At 32.9% G+C, this 14,086-nt stretch overlaps 1 long non-coding RNA gene across 1 annotated transcript; it reads right to left on the reverse strand.

Annotated features, from left to right (window-relative positions):
* Positions 1–1,319: 1,319 nt before the first annotated feature.
* On the reverse strand, positions 1,320–3,078 carry LOC128546891 (uncharacterized). Its single transcript, XR_008366201.1, has 3 exons — positions 2,748–3,078; positions 2,019–2,091; positions 1,320–1,544 (listed from the first exon to the last, which is right to left on the reverse strand). It is a non-coding gene; the product is annotated as an uncharacterized LOC128546891 (long non-coding RNA).
* Positions 3,079–14,086: the final 11,008 nt, after the last annotated feature.

The following is a 14,086-nucleotide window of genomic DNA, read 5'->3' on the forward strand; positions in this document are numbered from 1 at the left end:
ATATTGATATTCCAGTTTCATATCGGATGTGTGTCGCCAATTGTGACGTCAGTTTCATGGATTTCGTCACGTTTTTAAGTTCTTTCACTAGGACATTTTCAGTTCCACTCGGGCTAAAGAACAAAATTTATATCATTGATATAATGAATAATACACGTGTAGTAATTGTAAAAGGTTTTTAGATTTGCATCGAGAAATATGCATTCATTCTTCATTAAGTCGCGCAATATTCTTATATGTCTGCTGCAGAACACGTTCATATTTCAATATACAAATTTAATAACCTACAATTACATACTCACGTCATGTTGCTTAGTTGCCTCCTGTTCTTCAAAAAATCGTTTTACAGACTTTATAATAATTAAGGTGTGCGCATTCGATAGTATAAGTGAACTCCGCGCCACCTCGTACATATTGCTTTCATTTGGACAAAGATATCTTGGTTTCTGGTATATTTTACTCGAAAAGCAATGTTTTAAGCCGCAAGACTTCGATGAGTGTCAGTAACGCTTACTTGTGTCGCGTTTAGAGTTAGTAACATCATCGGTTAGAGTGAGGAACATTATATCAAATAAATATTGCGTGTTTATGATAAAGCAGTTGCAGAAATACATTTCTAAGCTTAAAACTGGCACTGCTTTTAATCGACTCATTGACTGTCTGTAATTATTGCTTTTGTAAAAAGTGTAGTATATATTTTTTTATTCTGTTAAATAGCAAAATGCTTCCTTTTTCTCAATAACAGACGACTGTTTATTAAATCTAAATGTTTTATTCAATTTATGCGATTACTTTTAGAATCTGAAAACATGTTCATGTCAAGACACAGGTAAATATAACCAAAGTAGTTATTATATATGAAAATTATGTAAGCCCTGTCATATAGAGCGATACCGTAACCAAACTTCGTTGAGATATGTCACGTGATATCGTTGAGACATGACTTACGTTGGAACGTAGTTCTCCCGGAGTGATAATGCCCATTCCCAATAAGCGTACCTAATCCTGTTATCGAAATTACATTGAAAAACAAATTAACTATTTATTTCCAGGTGAATTAAGATAAGAAATATCTTATTTATAAGAAAATTATATTAAAAGAATCTAGCATTTGATTTCGCTTAAAAGTTGCAGTAAGTTCATTGTGAGTTGTTAGATTTTAATTCAACATTCTAGTCATTCTTTATTTTTTTCATTTTTTTCCATTTCTAACATAAATTAACCGCTAAACTTATCTAAACTCTTTCTAATTTAAACTAACATTTAAACTTGTTTTTTCCCTTAAAACTGCTTTCATTTTCCTCTCGTATCTAGACAAATCTCATCAAATGTTTATACAATATCATTATGAATTAGGGTTTCATGATATTAACGTACATGTAGTAACAAGTTGTAATAATCTAATTTAGAATCATCTATCGTTATATCCATACCTTTTAACTTTTTCATCAATATTCCTGCGATCAACTAGTACAAACATTTTGTTTCCATTGACGTCAATATCCTATGATGTGCACATAATTCTTAGTTTAGTTGTTCGTTCTCTAAAAACAATATAAAAATACACACGTATGAAAATCAGCACTTCTGAGGAGTGCATTTTTAAACATACCGATATTTTAAATACTAACTTTTCGTTAAATTTACGTGCATATTAAGTATGTCAATTGTGCTATAGAATTTTCTTTGTATTATCAAAAGAAAAGGTCTTACATCATATGGTGCACTTCTACTAACATATAATACTCTAAAAAGAAATGTAAATTTCACTCATGAGAATTCTTTTTTGACAGGTAAAATACATTTTGTCAGCAAAAAAAAAACAAAAAACACGCAGTCTTTATAGAGCCTGTTAGTGTTCAGATGTTGTCTTTAAGACATAATTGATTTATCTAGAATTTATGTACATTTCTAACGCCAAGGTAATAACTTAAAGTATTATGAAATTATATAACCTTTTGTCCAAACATTCCAACTATTTAAAAAAGAAATAAAGATATATAACATATTTTACTTACTTTAAAGGTTTCCACTTGCTTTAAATATGTACATGTCTACCATGTTACTTTCTGTATCTGAATCCAGACGTTCCTGAAAAAAAAATGCGCAACATTTTAAAAAATAAACGGAAAACAGACATTGGCGCGAAATTTCCTATTTAAACAAATGCAGCCATTCAGAATAATCAATTAAATGTCTACAAAGTGGCGGGCCGAGTAAAAGAATTCGATAGTCTCTTATGTAATTTTTCATTTTTTGTTGTTGTTTTTTTTTAAATAGAAACTTGACTAGGAAAGTTTAAAAATAAAATTAAACTTATATGTGAAGTTCTACTTATATGAAATACTGTTGAAAACGGCAAAAAAAAAATCAAACAAATATACAGTGCAGACTGCAAATAACAAATTTGAAAAATACATATTTCGCAGAAAAAATAAATGACCATGTAATATTAAATAATTTTCAGACTCAAGTAAAATATGTGTGGGAAACGCAATAGCTGATTTATGAGTTGTAAATAAAGTTAGGTGTTTTGTGATAAGTATTAATAATGTGTGTATTTAGTAAAGTAATCGCTTTAGGTATAATATTGTTCAAAACCAGAAATAAAAAAAATGTAAGCAGCGAGAATTAATAAGTTTCAGAACTACTAAATTTACTCGTTAAACACATGTCATAAAAATCTGTAGAAAATGAAATATTTGTAATTTTTTTTTAAAAAGTGCAATGAAACAGAATCAATATACTTCTCCATCAATCCATTAGCTTATCCTAGGGCATGACAATCACAACTGAACTTCAACACTTAAGCCTCAGAAAAGTTCTTCTTGCTTCGTTTCTGATTTTGAAAACCTAGACAACATAATATAAATGTACAGTATTGTCAAACGTCTCTACAGAATACATGTATTAATTATATGTGGTACAATGGACTCATATTACTGGGAAATTCTAGAATACTGAATAAAAAATAAATATGTCCTAATACTTGTTCAACAAAAATTAAGTTGATTTGCTTTTATACTAACCAGATTTGAATGACGTTAATTCACAGATGCACGACACAAAATAAAACGTAGTGTAATACATTAACATTTCAAACTCAAATATTTAGAAAATTACATGAATTTTTAACATTTTTATAACTCACCTTGTATCCAAATTATTTCATTTTCACACTATTACGTTGAAGTTTGGGTGCGCGTTACTTATTTCCATTAATCTAGTATATAAGTGTGTAACTTTGATCCTAAATCATCGCCGGAAGCAGGCTGTAAATTGCAGGATATTGACCAACGAAGCCACGGTCAACCTTTCCCAGGTTTGTGTACATAAATACTCTTCAACTGACATGATTTATGACGGTTAGAGCTCACTTTGTCACAGGACGGCTAAAATGTAGCTACTCCTATAGACTGGCTCCTGTTCGTATGTTTGTTCTTATTTACATATATATGTTTATTCATTAAGAGGAAAGTAACTTCAGCAGGTTGTTTTTACATTGACATTTTTATTGCCCCTGGCTCCAAACATAGGTATGGTTCAGCCTTCAGATAAAAATGTGCTATTTTAGAGGCTTAAGATTTTCTTATTTTGCTTGCAGTATTTATATAAAAAATAACCATGCAGCCAGGGAGCCAGGCTACTACTCCTACTAAAATGTCTCTCACAGAATTTCAGATCAGAGCGCGAAGTTATAACAACATGGAATTCTAGAGAGTTACAGATAGCATCTGTAGATTGGCTTAAATAGCCCTATCAAATTACCAGCACCCTTCTCCACGGTCAGCTTTTGACATTGAGATGAACATTAGGTCAGTTTATTTGTTAATTGGTTTAATTGCACGAGAATAACAGATTGCTCCAGGAAAAAAATACAACTGATGTATTACTTAAAATGTATTTTGAATGAAATGCTAAGGAAATTTAACACACTTGAAATTTAAGTATAGCATGTGAATCAGTGAATGTTAAACACAATTAGCAGTCCATTTTGGAGTTACAATAATAGATAGTTTAAAGGTCCAGTAGCACTTTGGATGTAATGATCACAAGTAGCATTTCTTTTAACAAGAAATTTAATCTTTCTGACGAATTTGGCCGATAAGATAATTGTAGTGCTGCTTTTTTAAGTTGAAATTATACAACAGAAATATAGCATAGTATTTTTATTCAATGATATTGCAAAAAAGAGAAATGTCTTCTATTAACTGTTTTCCGTGTAGAAACAACTAAAATGTCACAATAATATATTGTAACATGTTTTAGAGTAAAGTTGTTTTTTTTAACTGAAATGTTACAGTATTAACAAAAAATAATCTTTTGTAAGTTATTTATAAGTGTTACTGGACCTTTAAAAAAGAAAACAATCATGTCACAGTAATATGAAAACAAAGCACTGCGTTAATCGGGAATCGATCGGACTTCAACTCACCCCCTAACATTTGAAAAGAACTGCTTGATGATGGTAAGGACCGTGGTACACAATTTTCAAGTCGATAGTAAATGTCTCATTCGGTATATCGCATGTTACCGTAGAGGGATCGATCTCGATTTTCGTAGTTTCGCCCAGGATCGGTTCTCTATCAATTTAAAGGAAGATTTTGGAATAAAAATAAACAACAACACTGCCCGTATTTGTAATAATAAGCAAGACATTACGGTTCAGACAAGTTATGCGGACACTTATTCGGCACAAGGAAAAGGCGTATTCTTCCAAAAAAGTCCATAGTCAGACGCTCTGTACACATTTTTTAATTCGATAGACTAAGTATAAATCTCGATCTGTACATCGCATTTTACGGTAGAAGGATCGGTAGGATCATTTCCCGTTTATTTTGTAGTAGTGATCAACCAAAAAGCATGTTGTAAGGAAGTGGAGAAGAAAGATTTATAGATAAATTAGAATCTACAGCAGTAGACTACGTTCTTGTATGCGTTCAATACCAATATAATTTGATTAGGCACTAAGTTAAAAGCGAGGATATGATACCATTTGCTTTTCCAGTATTTTCTTTTGAAAGCTGCATTAAAAATAATCTTGTCATAAAATTGGTGGATATTGGAACATACTCTCATCAGTATGTAAATATCGCGATACTATAAGTATATCTTGTAGTTACAGAGATATGTGCTTGCATGCAAAACTTTAACCAGAATATTCTAAGTACAAACAAGGGCAAAATACTGCTAAAATGTAGGTCAGAGTTATAAAACATAGTCAGTGGTCTTACATAAATCTAATGGCATTAAAGACATGTGTGAAGTTTCAATTAAATATCGTTATTAGTTACAGAGATATGTACTCACACGCAAAACTTTAACTTCATTTATTTTCTAAGTATAACAAGAGTGCTAGAATGTCACAATATACGCCCGTCACAGCAAATATTATTTTTAGAAATTATTGTAATTCTTTTATTTTTCTAAGTCCACAAAAAAAATCCTTACCAGGTACAGATACCTTAAAATACACCCAAAATTTGAAAGTAACATCAATGTTGTACCACAGAAAAGTGGTCTTGGTTTTTCCCTACGATCAATTATAAAAAAGTTACAATGTAATGTATTTATAGTAACAGCTAAGGGAAGTTAATCGTTAAAGAGAGACAAAAAAAAATCAAAAAAAAAATTACAAGTCCACGCAAAAATCCTTACCAGGTAGAGATAGCTCAAAATACACCTCAGAATTGGATCAAACATGCATGTTGTACTACAGAAAAGTGGTCTTGATTTTTCCCTACGACTTGTAATGAAAAAGTTACAATATAAGCTATTTATAGTAATAGCAAAGGGAAGTAATTCAAAAGAAGGAACCAGTGCATGACACGTCTCATGATGGTGTACAATTGTGCCAAGTTACATCAAAATCCCTCCATGCATGAAGTAGAAATGCTCCGGACAAAGTCATTCTTGTATCTGACCTTTGGCCTCTAAGTGTGACCTTGACCTTAGACCTAGGGACCTGGTTCTTGCGCATGACACTCCGTCTCATGCTTGTGAACATTTGTGCCAAGTTGTATCAAAATCCCTCAATGCATGAAGAGAAATGCTCCGGACAAAGTTTTCATTCTTGTATCCTTGACCTCTAAGTGTGACCTTGACCTTACCCCTAGGGACCTGGTTTTTGCGCATGATTCTCCGTCTCATGATGGTGAACAATTGTGCCAAGCTACATCAAAGTCCTTTCATGCATAAAGAAGATATGCTCCGGACAAAGTCATTCTTGTATCCTTTGACCTCTAAATGTGACCTTGACCTTAGACCTAGGGACCTGGTTCTTGCGCATGACACTCCCTCTCATTATGGTGAACAACTGTGCCAAGCTACATCAAAATCCTTCCATGCATGAAGAAGATATGCTCCGGACAAAGTCATTCTTGAATTTGACCTTTGACCTCTAAGTGTGACCTTGACCTTTGACTTAGGGACCTGGTTTTTATGCGCACGACACTCCGTCTTATGATGGTGAACAACTGTGCCAAGTTTCATAAAAATCCCCCTATGCATGTAGAAGATATGCTCCGGACAAAGTCTGTGGACGCCGCCCGCCCGCTCGCCCGCCCATCCGCCCGCCCGCCAGGGGCGTTCCCATAATACGTCCCGTTTTTCAAACGGGCGTATAAAAAGGAGCATAAATCTGCTAATATACAGGTAACAGTTATGGTACTTGGCCAGTGACCTCACATAATGACATAAAAGACATGTGTGAACTTTCCACCGAATGCATGCAGCAGTATCGGAGATATGAACTTACACGCAAAACTTTAACCAAAACATTAATGACGCGATTCTGACGCACGGAAGCTTTTTCATTTATTCTTTTCTTCGAAAGGTGGAGCTCCTTGCCTACCTAATTGGGAAAGTGTAGATTTGATTGAGCATGCGCCAGGGATGAATATTCCTGTCTTTCCATAGGGGTTTTAAAAACGTTGTCTAAAACAGCGTGCACTTTGGTGACGTCAAACAGTACTGGCACTATTATGACGTCATAAACTATTAAAATAGTGTAAGGAAATACCGAAATTTACTTGTCACCACGATCTATTTTGAACGTGATAGGCAAGGAAAATGATAAATACTTATTAATCTGTGTTATTTCTAAGCTTATATGCAGCTTTTAAAAATTTTCCAAACTTAACAATGGTTCTCTGATTTTTTGTTTTCATAAGTGTAATAAACTTTTCAATTGTTGGCCAATTCATACAATATTTTGGTAAAAACATTTTTCTTAGCTCTCTATATTTAGGACAACACATAATAAAATGGTACTCAGTTTCAACTAAATTGGTACAATTTTGACATGTTCTATTATTTCTTTCTACACCATTATATCTCCCTGTTTCTATAGCTAAATGATGAGATGATAAACGAAAACATGTGATTAATCTCCTTAGGTGATCATTTTCGCAAAAAGTCAAATAATTTTCAAAACCAAATGATGTTTTACTTTTTCTATAATACTCTAGTTTTGTACAGCTGTCTATGGAGGCACGCCATTCTTGAGTCTTTCAATCGTTGTTTTAACATAGGAAATAGCTGGCCATCGATATCGTTCTGATAGAAAATATACCCAAAACCTAATTCGTCTAGAAACTTTTTCACAGCTTTAACCCATGGTAAACAATTGGTTCCATTCACATGTTCTCGAAGTGAGAAAATTTTCACATTTTCACTCGCGCTACGCGCTCGTGAAAATATTTGAAATTTTCTCACTTCTCAGTGAGATATATTTCATATTCACTCAAAACAAACAAATATCCTCTATGTAATTACTTTGACTTTCACGATCCATTTTAGAAGTTTATACTAGAATGTAAAGTAAATTATATTTCTGATTTTATAAAATTAAGTCTTAGTTATTGTCATGAACAAGATCACGTAAATTAGACAATGATTATGACCTCTATCTCCCATCCTGAGGAATCTTACATACTTTATTTATAATTATAGCTCAGAGATTCCGAAGATTATTTCTAGGTTACAATGTATTCACTATAAGATAAAGAAAAAAATAAGGAAAAGAAAATAGTGTTAATATAACATATCAAACTTTCAACGTTCTAGATGTAGATCTACTTAAGTTTTGAGATTTGATGATCATTTATCCATTTTTTAAACTTCACAGCAATTATAACAAAATAATGTTTTTGTCGTCAAAAATTAACAAAAACATAACTGACAATTAACAATATCTAAAAGTCTGAGTTCTTACAAATTTCACAAATTCTAAAGCAAAATATTTGTTCTTATCAAATTGCAGTTTTGACGTACAACAAATAATGAAAAATAGTCTATTAAATATTTCCTGATTCACTGGTTTCGAAAGTTTCAAGAGTGGGACACTATTCATAAATATTAAATACAACCTAACGTAATGTTAATGATATTAAACAGCGTATGAATATATGTTCAGTGCGCATATAACTGGTAAAACACATTCTTGTTTATGTTTTAGCTCGATGAAGTAAAATAGAATATGATACTTGTAGAGTAAGTTGTGCAAGAAAAAAATATTGTCGAAAAATTGACGCCTGGTATTCAGTACAGAGCCTCGATAGTTTATTGACATCTGTTGTTCATTAGTCTTAATACTGGCTCGATGTCTAAATTGCCATTTTACAGCAGAAATGATCGTTTTATTGAGATAAATGATAAGATCAGCATCAAGACAAGGTCAGATGGTCCGACGGTCAGTTTAACTGGTTTATTATCGTTTCTAACCCCCTTTCTTGCTGTTTCAGACGATGTATTATAGCCAATAACCATTTATAACGGAAAAGTTATTGTCTCAAATTTCCTGAATTCATTTAAAAAATGGGGACTTCATATACATATATATATCATCTCGGATTTAACAAGATTTGGGTTTAGCAAACGTTTCCTTAGTGCATATGCAAAAGTTGAATGTTTCATGGAAATCTGTTTTTAGCTTCGTGGTACAGATGTTTATTATAACAGCACTGATGTTTTAAGAATTTACTGAAGTTTTTATTTTTCTAAACTTCGTTTCCTGTAAACTTCAGAATTGTATTTTGGTCTCTGATATAGTCAAATACGGTTCAGATATAAATGAAAAAGTCAACATTGAAGACGCATTACGGGCAAAAACAAACTTTTAAATAACAGAGTTAGTTAAACTTTTACATTTCTTTTTCATTACATCACATTTCTTTTGCATTACATTTGGGTTTGAATATCATCTTTTCTGGTCCTGAAGTCTGAGACTTAAATGACTTCATTGCTAATGCACTCTGTATTACATTTGGCCGGGAAAACAATGCACGTGCGTTTCATGTCGTAAGTATTTATTATCAAATGTGTGCATGTTTTTCACGTATTATTTGCAAACAGATTTCAAAAGTTCTAGGCTTAAGTACAGTTTTAGAAATGTAGTTAGAACTTTTGACATGGCAGTAAGGATTTTTTTCAATTGACGTACGGAGATTGGGAGTGCCGCCTTCCACTAAATTAGCTTTATAAGTGTTAATTGGCATTGATACAGTAACAGGGCAAATATAAGAGAACGCGCGCGTTTTTTATTGTGTTGCTATGTTTAAAGTGTGACCATAGCAAAAAAATAATTAAAGTCTCTAAAGTCGGCTCTTTCATAACATACAAGCTACTGACGGTTTTATTATGAACATTGATACATCATCATATTGAAAATATCCATGTTAAACATTTTTCTCTGTTAGTACGGTCATTCGCATGTCTGTCTGTCCTTAAGTCGTCAAATAACTCCTGAGGTAATTTTAAAAACATATTTTACGTGAAACCTGGTACATCAGTAAGGGCCAAGAATTTGAATTCGAGAATTAAACGGATAGCGCTTGATTGGTTCAGTTCATTCATCCGCTCTTTTTAAACGTGATTAGAATTTGAATTACATAAACACCAACCGTAAATTCAATTATATCATATCAACCGTTTAAACAATGAAAAGAGACATGTTAATACATGGTTTTCTATTGTTGATATTTATTAGAAAATTGCAAAAAGAAACTAATTAGTACGTGTTATATTCTTACCATAGTTTGCAGAAGTACTGCAAATAGTGAATTTTACGGGTAGCAGTACCTGACATACTGCTACAAACATACGTAAATACATGCATTTCGCCAAGACACGTAAAACTTCGTGATATCATAAAATATGGAACGAAGAATTGATGGGTTTTTTTAAAACAAAGAATATGATTTGATTCATTTTTTATCAATCCTGATTGTAATTTGTACAAGTATTTAAGTCCACAAAAGTGCGCATATGAACTTAAATCCGTGATAATCTGTATCAGCAGTATTTTAATATTTCAAATCATGAAATGTTATTTCTTGAACATTCATGTCAGTGGAGAAAATTATACTTATGTAAACCTTAGATATATAAGCAATAGTTTAATTTTATTACAAATTTTGTTTCAAGTGTGTAGAAGTGTTTACTATATTACAATAGTTTTACAACGCGAAAAGTATTTTCATATGATTATCTATTAGAAAAGAAAGTTTTGTTGTTAATTAAGAAGATATATTGATTTAATGTTGTCGAAAGAAGTCTCTAATAAATAGATCCTTAGTTTTCCAATTGTCGTGCATTTGTGCGTAAATCGGGGCCAAACTGGCACTATTTCGCTCGTGGAATGAATTATACATAAATTAAGACAGTTTACTTGAAAACGAAAGTTGGGTGTTTATTCTGCGGACCGCTTTCTGAAATGCGGAAATATGGGGGTACTTGAGTTCAGTTGGCTTGCATTCAAAAAAGTCACTGCATACTATTAAACACCCCTTTTCCTTTTCGTTTTCTTGAAGCAAATGTATGGATATCTTGTGGAATGTACGTATGGGTATCTTGTGGAAACTAAGCTACGACCGAGTGAAAATCTAGAAACTGTAACAAAATTGTTTTGAAGTAGCTGAATTAATAAGAAACAAAGAAGAAGTTCTTTTATTGGTATATAGCCTTTTGTATATCATGGGAATGGTTCAGTGATTTTCCCTTGAGTTATGGGCCTTAATTTGTGGCATATTATTATTTCTGCATGATAAGTGATGGGAGAAATATGTTTTTTCCGTGTGTGAATGACAACACATTATTTTCATGTGTATGTTTTTATATTAATGTGTTTTAGCTCGACTATGATGTAAGCTTTAAGCTTATTTGAACTAACTCGAGTCTGCTTCCAATATAAGCCAGTCCTGGTGTCATATGAGAAGTCATGATCGTGACCCCAGTGGAACCCAGTAAGGCTCGAACCTATGACCCCTGAATTGAGCGGCCGACACCTTATCCAATAATAAAAAAAACACCACTGCTTCTCCTTCAAGTGTATGGTGATACCACTGCATAACATTTACAACATCTACTCTAACCTTGGAATCCAGACTGAAATATGTTTTACTTTTTTCTATCTTCAAATATCAGGAGCTAAGTGAATGCATATTAATACCATTTAGCGCAAATTTAGTGGGACTGGAACTGCATAGATATTAGATATGAGCACGAACTATCAATGACCTCATAATTGGAAAAAAAGTTTATTTTCTGCTCATAATGAGTGTTATAATTCCCTTTAATTGACTATAGTTTTTACAGGCCGTTGTGGCAAGTAAAGAATAGGACGTATGTATGCCCTTGTTCCAAACGCCCTGTATTCCTATTTTATATTATTTAAGAAATGAAATTATTTTTTCGGACATTATGCGAAATGAACGTAAGAATATGATTGACATATCAACAAATTACGCTACTGTTTTTAAAAACATTGTTCACTTGAAAGATACATGTTATATTTAACGTGTGTCAGTATGTATCAAACCTTTTCACGTATCTATATGACATTGTATAATTTATATTATAAAACAAATCATGTTCGTTTTCATAAGAACGTAGCAATATGGACGTCAAATCACATAGTTATAATTTGCCGATTTGCAGGCGCTTGTAGAAGGCTTCCATATTTAATCTATAATATATATAACGCTCTTCTAAATAATTCACGAGACGTGCAAACCCTCGCCGAGCTCTTATAATGATTATCAAAACATGATAACGTAACTTCAATCGTCCAACTATTTAGCGTGTGCAAAGTATAAGTCACTGTAGTGCTTCATCCGCTTTTATAATTATGCAAAAAGAAATGATAGAAGCGATACAGCATATATCACTTAATCCGTTATACGCCGCATAAGATTATTTCATAAAAGCTCTTATATCAGCATAAGCCTGGAATAATTTGAAACATTTGCTTCTCCGATTTGAGCCCGCCTCGGCGGGACGACGCTACAAAAGGAATCATGTATGGAAAACTACGACAAAGTCCGAAAATCTCCGTTGTGGAGGAAAGAAACTTGATTATAAGGTTCCTTCCAAGGAACACATTCTCAGCATTTTGACAAGCAGCTGAAATATGAAATAATTCTTTCAAGAATAACAAGTAAAATTTTGATGCAGAGCATCAAGTCGCCGGAGAGCTGTTGGCTAATATTTTGAACATTGGATTTGAAAACAGACTTAAAAAGCTATAACTGATATTGCGGTGCATTGCACACCGTTGAAAGGCTGAAAAACGGCGTATCCTTGATGAAAGTTACTTTTACACCGTAACTTTCTTACCATCTCAAAGTTTTTTCTTTGTATATAAAACCCAGGCGCCAGCATCCTCAAAGTTAATAACGTAAATCTACGACGTCAAATATTTTTCACATTTCCAAACAATGAATACAAAAAATTTCTTGTAAGCGAAACATTTCAACAGATTGAATTATATATCTCTTAATAAAAGGCTCATAGTCTGACAATAAATTTTAAAAAAAGTCACAAAATTCACAGACTGTTCTTAAAGGTTAAGGTCAGTAATTTTGTCTCGTATAAAAACAACTTCAGGTCGTCTTTGCGTATCTTAATAGAACGTCATTTTTTCCCACACCTTATTTTAATGATTTTTTTATCATAAATTAACGACAAAAATGAAAAGAAAATAGGGGTTTGAATAGTTCCTTGTGAAATGCCAGTCAGTTGTGGTCTGCTACCCTAAAAAAGCACATAATTATTTGCTATTGTCCGCAAAATAAACGCATGCTTTCGGTTTTGATCTGCAAAACTTGCCATGTGGGGTTTATAAACATGAAAACCGTCTCATTTAATGCGGAATGTATTCGAGTAGTAAAAAAGTGCTAGTAAAGCAATAGGCTTTGAAACAGAACAGCATGAATCCTGACCAGAGTGCGCGGATGCGCAGACTGGTCTGGATCCATGCTGGTCGCAAAGCCACTATGTTGATTTGCTCATGGCACTGCTCATATTTACAGAAAAACTGCCAATTAAGTAAAGTTGAGGATGAGAAATGTTGTTAAGGTAGTGGGCCCGGAAACACAATTGGCAAACTATAAACTCACTAAATAAGCTGCACCTAAATAATGCCACGTCGGATAAGAACAAGAAAACACTCGGTTATTACCAAGTTTGAATACGGGCCCATCACCTCAAAATTAGCAAATTATCTAAAACAAGCTTTAAGACATTAGACATTATGTTTTTACAAAACACTGCCAATTAACTTCATTCTGTCTTCAAAATTCATAAGTTTGAAAAATTTAAAAGCATTAGGACTTTTAAAATAGTAGCCATCAATATATTTTTTTTTCTAACTTTATTAAAGAATGTACAATTAAAGAAGTAATGAAATTCATCGCCTAACAGGCTATTATCACATAACTGACAGATTCTTTGTTCTCTGGCAATATTATAAAATCTTCCTTTTTCTATAGGTAATTTATGATTCATGCATCTAAATTTACATAGTGTAACAGCAAGATCATTTTAGTGAATTAATTTTGTCTAATGTAAGATCGCCCGCTTTCGGTGCGGAAGGTCGCGGATTCGATCCCTGGTCGCGTACCAAAGATGTGATCCAATAATATGCTCAGCATTATTTGGATAGAACAGGCTCGGCTCTCCGCTCAACTCGCGATCTCGTATAAATGAGATCTGGAGACTGATGTCTAAATTGGTATAGTGTGTTTCAGGATTCACCTTTAAATTAATTAGTGTAAAATAGTAATTTCAGATAAAAGGATCCGGTATA

This window comes from Mercenaria mercenaria, chromosome 11 (assembly GCF_021730395.1).
Source record: "Mercenaria mercenaria strain notata chromosome 11, MADL_Memer_1, whole genome shotgun sequence".
In the NCBI taxonomy this organism is placed as follows: domain Eukaryota; kingdom Metazoa; phylum Mollusca; class Bivalvia; order Venerida; family Veneridae; genus Mercenaria; species Mercenaria mercenaria.